The sequence below is a fragment of the Schistocerca cancellata genome, chromosome 8 (assembly GCF_023864275.1).
Source record: "Schistocerca cancellata isolate TAMUIC-IGC-003103 chromosome 8, iqSchCanc2.1, whole genome shotgun sequence".
Classification (NCBI taxonomy): Eukaryota; Metazoa; Arthropoda; class Insecta; order Orthoptera; family Acrididae; genus Schistocerca; species Schistocerca cancellata.
This window is the reverse complement of record NC_064633.1, coordinates 550,425,145-550,430,670: the sequence shown is the minus strand read 5'-3', so window position 1 is coordinate 550,430,670 and position 5,526 is coordinate 550,425,145. Positions and strand designations below refer to the sequence as shown.

At 48.5% G+C, this 5,526-nt stretch overlaps 1 pseudogene; it reads right to left on the bottom strand.

Moving 5' to 3' along the window:
* Positions 1 to 2,458: 2,458 nt before the first annotated feature.
* LOC126095794 (5S ribosomal RNA) lies at positions 2,459 to 2,576 on the bottom strand (annotated as a pseudogene).
* Positions 2,577 to 5,526: the final 2,950 nt, after the last annotated feature.

The following is a 5,526-nucleotide window of genomic DNA, read 5'->3' as shown; positions in this document are numbered from 1 at the left end:
TAAGTGTGCAGACGTTTACAGTCGTGCTAATGTTGACTGTGTGTTGAAAATGGCTCAAAGAACACAAATTGATGTTATGAGGGGTAGAATACTAAGGCGACTGGTGGCTGGTTAAACAAAGAAGGTCGTAGCACAGGCCCTCCGAGTGCCACAAAGTGTGATCTCACGATTATGGTAACGATTCCAGCAGACAGGAGACGTGTCCAGGCGCTACAGTACGGGGCGTCCGCAGCGTACAACACCACAAGAAGTCCGATATTTCACCATCAGTGACCTCAGACGGCCACGGAGTACTGCAAGTAGCCTTGATCGGGACCTTACCGCAGCCACTGGAACAGTTGTCTCCAGACACACAGTCTACATACGACTGAACAGACATGGTTTATTCGCCCGGAGACCTGCAAGGTGCATTCCACTGACCCCTAGTCACAGGAGAGACCGTAAAGCCTGTTGTCAAGAACACAGTAAATGGTCATTGGAACAGTGGTCCCAGGTTATACTCACGGACGAGTCCAGGTATAGTCTGAACAGTGATTCTCGCTGGGTTTTCATCTGGCGGGAACCAGGAACCAGATACCAACCCCTTAATGACCTTGAAAGGGACCTGTATGGAGGTCGTGGTTTGATGGTGTGGGGTGGGATTATGATTGGTGCACGTACACCCTTGCATGTTTTTGACAGAGGAACTGCAACAGGTCAGGTGTATCGGGACGTCATTTTTCACCAGTATGTCCACCTTTTCAGCGGTGCAGTGGGTCCCACCTTCCTCCTGGTGGATGATAACGCACGGCCCCACCGAGCTGCCATCGTGGAGGAGTACCTTGAAACAGAAGATATCAGGCGAGTGGAGTGGCCTGTCTGTTCTCCAGACCTAAACCCCATCGAGCACGTCTGGGATGCTCTCGGTCGACGTATCGCTGCACGTCTTCAAACCCCTACGATACTTCAGGAGCTCCGAGAGGCACTGGTGCAAGAATGGGAGGCTATACCCCAGCAACTGCTCGACCACCCGATCCAGGGTATGCCAACCCGTTTTGCGGCCTGTGTACGTGTGTGGTAATCATATACCATATTGATGTCGGAGTACATGCGCAGGAAACAGTGGCGTTTTGTAGCATATGTGTTTCGGGACTGTTTTCTCAACTTATCACCAATACTGTGGACTTACAGATCTGTGACGTGTGTGTTCCCTATGTGCCTATGCTATTAGCGCCAGTTTTGTGTATTGCCTCGTTGTGTGCCACCACATTCTGCAATTATCCTTAACTTATGAGCATGAGTGTAGAAATATGCGGATAGTATCGTGTTATTAGTAGAGTAGCAGTAAGAGCGGAACAGGTCGATAGGAAGAGCTCAGTGGCTTGGGACCTGGATTAGTCATTGGATGACACCCGAGAAAGAAATGTCACGGACTTTCAGTCCTTCTAAAGCTGCTCAAGTCGACTGTTCCTGATGTAGTTGAAAAGAGGAAATGCTAAGAGATGACCACAGTTAAACCACGACCAGGCAGATCTCGTGTACTGACCGACAGGGACCGTCGAACATTGGAGAGTGGGCGTCTAAGAAATCGCTTGAAATCGGCGGAAGGAATCACCCATGAGTTTCGGAGTGCTACCTTCAGTCCAGCTGGCACTTTTGCTGTACGTTGGGAGTCAAAAAGAGTGCGTCACAGTAATCAAACGGTTCAAATGGCTCTGAGCACTATGGGACTCAACATCTTAGGTCATAAGTCCCCTAGAACTTAGAACTACTTAAACCTAACTAACCTAAGGACATCACACACACCCATGCCCGAGGCAGGATTCGAACCTGCGTCACAATAATCGAGCAGGTCCCCATAAACCGCAAATTTCTGTACTTAAAGCTCAGCGACTATTGAAGTGTAAACAGCGACATCACTGGACAGGGAGCGACTGGACACGACGATTTGGCGTGGTGAATCACGCTACACCCAGTGAAGATCCGATGGACGTGTTCGGATTTGGCGAATGACTGCTAACATGTGTAGTGCCAACACTGGAGTCCGAAAGAGATGGTGTTACGGCGTGGGGGTGAGCTTCGTGATAATGGTGTGGTCTCCGATTGCGCTTGAGAAAATGCTAAATGCGGAAGGATCTGAACACGCTTTACAATACTGTGTCAGTATTCAGTAGAGCAGCAGTTCGCAGACGACGATTCTTTCCCAACTTGACGCCTACTGGATAAGTTAGAGCGTCGACTTCGTTGAAGACTACAAAACTGAAACTAAACTCCTCCCGAATAGGCCATGAAGGCCCAACAGGTACTGACCGACCGCCGTGTCATCCTTAGATCACATGCGTCACTGGATGCGGATATGGAGGGGCCTGTGATCAGCACACCGCTCTCCCGGCCATATGTCAGTTTCCGAGACCGGAGCCGCTACTTCTCACTCAAGTATCTCCTCAGTTTGCCTCACAAGGGCTGAGTGCGCCCTGCTTGCCAACAGCGCTCGGCAGACCAGATGGTCACCCGTCCAAGTGCTAGCCCAGCCCGACAGTGCTTGGCTTCGGTGATCTGACGAGAACCGGTGCTACCACTGCGGCAAGGCCGTTGGCCGCTCAAGACCACAGCCTCTGAAATTGTTACCTCCTCTAGTTTCCGCTCCGGAGAGAGATTGAGATGCCATTCCTCCAGATTGAGACGTCTCACTAAGAACGTACCGAGGAGAATTCAACCCATCGTAAAGTCCACCTTTGGACACTTCCTATATTAACATTCATAAATAGGTGTGCGAATACTTTGAATTAGATAGTGTGCACTCGCATCTAAACTTTGCAAGACACTGTACAGCGTCAGTCGAAAGGTACGGCTAGCTTCTTATGTTCTCTGCAGGTGTCAAAAATGGCTCAAATGGCTCTGAGCACTATGGGACTCAATTGCTGTGGTCATAAGTCCCCTAGAACTTAGAACTACTTAAACCTAACTAACCTAAGGACATCACACACATCCAAGCCCGAGGCAGGATTCGAACCTGCGACCGTATCGGGCATGCGGTTCCAGACTGTAGCGCCTTTAACAGCTCGGCCACTCCGGCCGGCTCTGCAGGTGTCAGTGGTTTGCATCTTTAATTCAGAGAAAAGCATTCTAAGCCGAGAAACTACCTTTTCGCGGCGTCATTCTTCGATAAATGTTTCACAGATTTATTTTCACATCTCATTGTTTTTGGAGCTTATAAACTTTCTCGTGAATGTGGTAGCAGTTACATTAGGCATTCAGTACGATTTGAGGACGCTCCGTAGAGCGCCGACACTTCTGTAACATCGCGATTTCGTCAAATCTTCTGTTGCCGAAGACCGCATTATGAACAAACATACCATTAAGACTGATAATATGAAAATCTAGTCCCATGTAATCTGCCTACTGGGCATCTGACGTAAAAAAGATAGTTGAGATCAGATTGTGTACAACTACTTTAACCTGGACAGCGGGTAAAAAGACGCTTGCTGCTGTAAAACTGCACAGAAATATGCCGAGTTATCCATCATTTAACGAAATCAGCATCGCTACTAGTGTTCCTCCACGTTAGACATCGATACAGTCTCTGACAACATATGGGACATCCCTGACGTCTCCATTACATAACTCGACCAGCTAAATAAAGGACCACACGACCTACACATAACTTCTGACGACAACGAGAGAGAAAGTAGTCGAAAGCTCCAGAGCACATGCACATCTGACATGACAAGAAATCGGCCAAACATTTATCGTAGTTTTCTAATTGTCTTCTTACACTGTGTGAGTACATAGCGGTTCGCGGCATTCTCAAGAACTTTGTTAGTGCAATGAACAGACGGCGTGCACGGCGCTCTGTGATAATAACACAATCACGCATTGTAACACCCGACAGAAGCAGAGTAATCGCTGCAAAGCCCGTTAGGGCTTAACAGGCTCTTGCAACACTCGTGAGCAGCTTCTCGCCACAGCAGTAAGAAATGGCATTCGTGAACGACTTGTGCTATCAAAACACAAACCATTAGTCAAAGCGTTGTGCGGGCTAGTCCTCTGTGCGTATTTGTATCTGCATTCCGCAAGTATTCAGCGGAGCATACCTGTATCATTATACGGGGTATCGGAAACCTATCCAAACTAGACGGTGAACTAACCTAAGGTATGTACTTTGAGATAAGGAAATAAGGGTTGGTAATGAATATTTAGTTACTTTTATTGACGTAAACCAACTACAATATATAGTAACAAATTGAGCTCATAGCACCTATCCAAAGTGACGACCGCCGGTCTGAATGCATAAAAGATAAAAAAAACTGAATTAAGTGAACCTCTACCGTTCCATACACCCCCGCCGCTATCCTGTACCATTTTCGAATGCTGCGCAAGTTTCCGTATGAACTTTGTTTATTTTCTCGTCGGTTGACGAGAGTAGTATGGGAGTTGGTTGGTTGGTTTGGGGAAGGAGACCAGACAGCGAGGTCATCGGTCTCATCGGATTAGGGAAGGACGGGGAAGGAAGTCGGCCGTGCCCTTTGAAAGGAACCATCCCGGCATTTGCCTGGAGCGATTTAGGGAAATCACGGAAAACCTAAATCAGGATGGCCGGACGCGGGATTGAACCGTCGTCCTCCCGATTGCGATTCCAGTGTCTAACCACTGCGCCACCTCGCTCGGTGAAGTAGTATGGGAGGAAGTAATATGTCGCCCGATTATTGTTGGAATTGTAACAGTACCTTCCATGTTGGTATTAGAGGCAGTGCCTGTTGACTCACAGTTTGGCATTAATGTATTCATTTGGACTCTTCCGCCTATCCTTCGCCGGTGGCCCCTGAGAGCGTATGCTTTGTCTCGCTTGGAGGAACCATGCTGTCCCTGAACACGCATCTCAAATGCTGCAATTCATATTTAAGTGGTAGTCTTCAGAAATAATCTTTGCTCTGTGTACTAGCGCTTCCTTGTGCACAGCGTGGTGAAAACTAACGGCAGGCCAGAGCTGCTATGAGCTGCCCAACTCGTCTTTCTACGTGTGCGTCCCGCCGGCCCTTTCTGGGAAATTCCAGACGCTGCAGTCGTACCGACATAGCCTGAAAAAAAAAGAAAAGAAAACACCCCCAAGGTCTGTGTTCGATAGCATCAGGGTATAATATCCACATATTGAGTGGTTGTAGTGTTAGTGATTCATTTGTCACTGTCATCGGCCATCAGATGGCGCTCTGGAGAGTTCTGTATGTGACCCTGTGTTCTGAGTCTGCAGGCAGTAACTGTGCTGAGTTTAAAGGTGAACAGCGTGCGTGATACTCGATATAGGGTACACCCATCCTCTGCCGAAGAGTACGAACTCCAGCTAACTGCAGCCGTTTGGACAGAGTTGCCTTCTGGGCCTACGGGAAGCTTGATGGTCGCACGACGGGTTGCTGTACATATTGGGCACAACGTATCGGTGGAGTGTCACTGCTTTCAGCAAACACGCGTGGAACATTTCCGCACCCACAGACCAGGTTCTCTGGCTCTGAGCACTATGGAACTCAACTGCTGTGGTCATCAGTCCCCTAG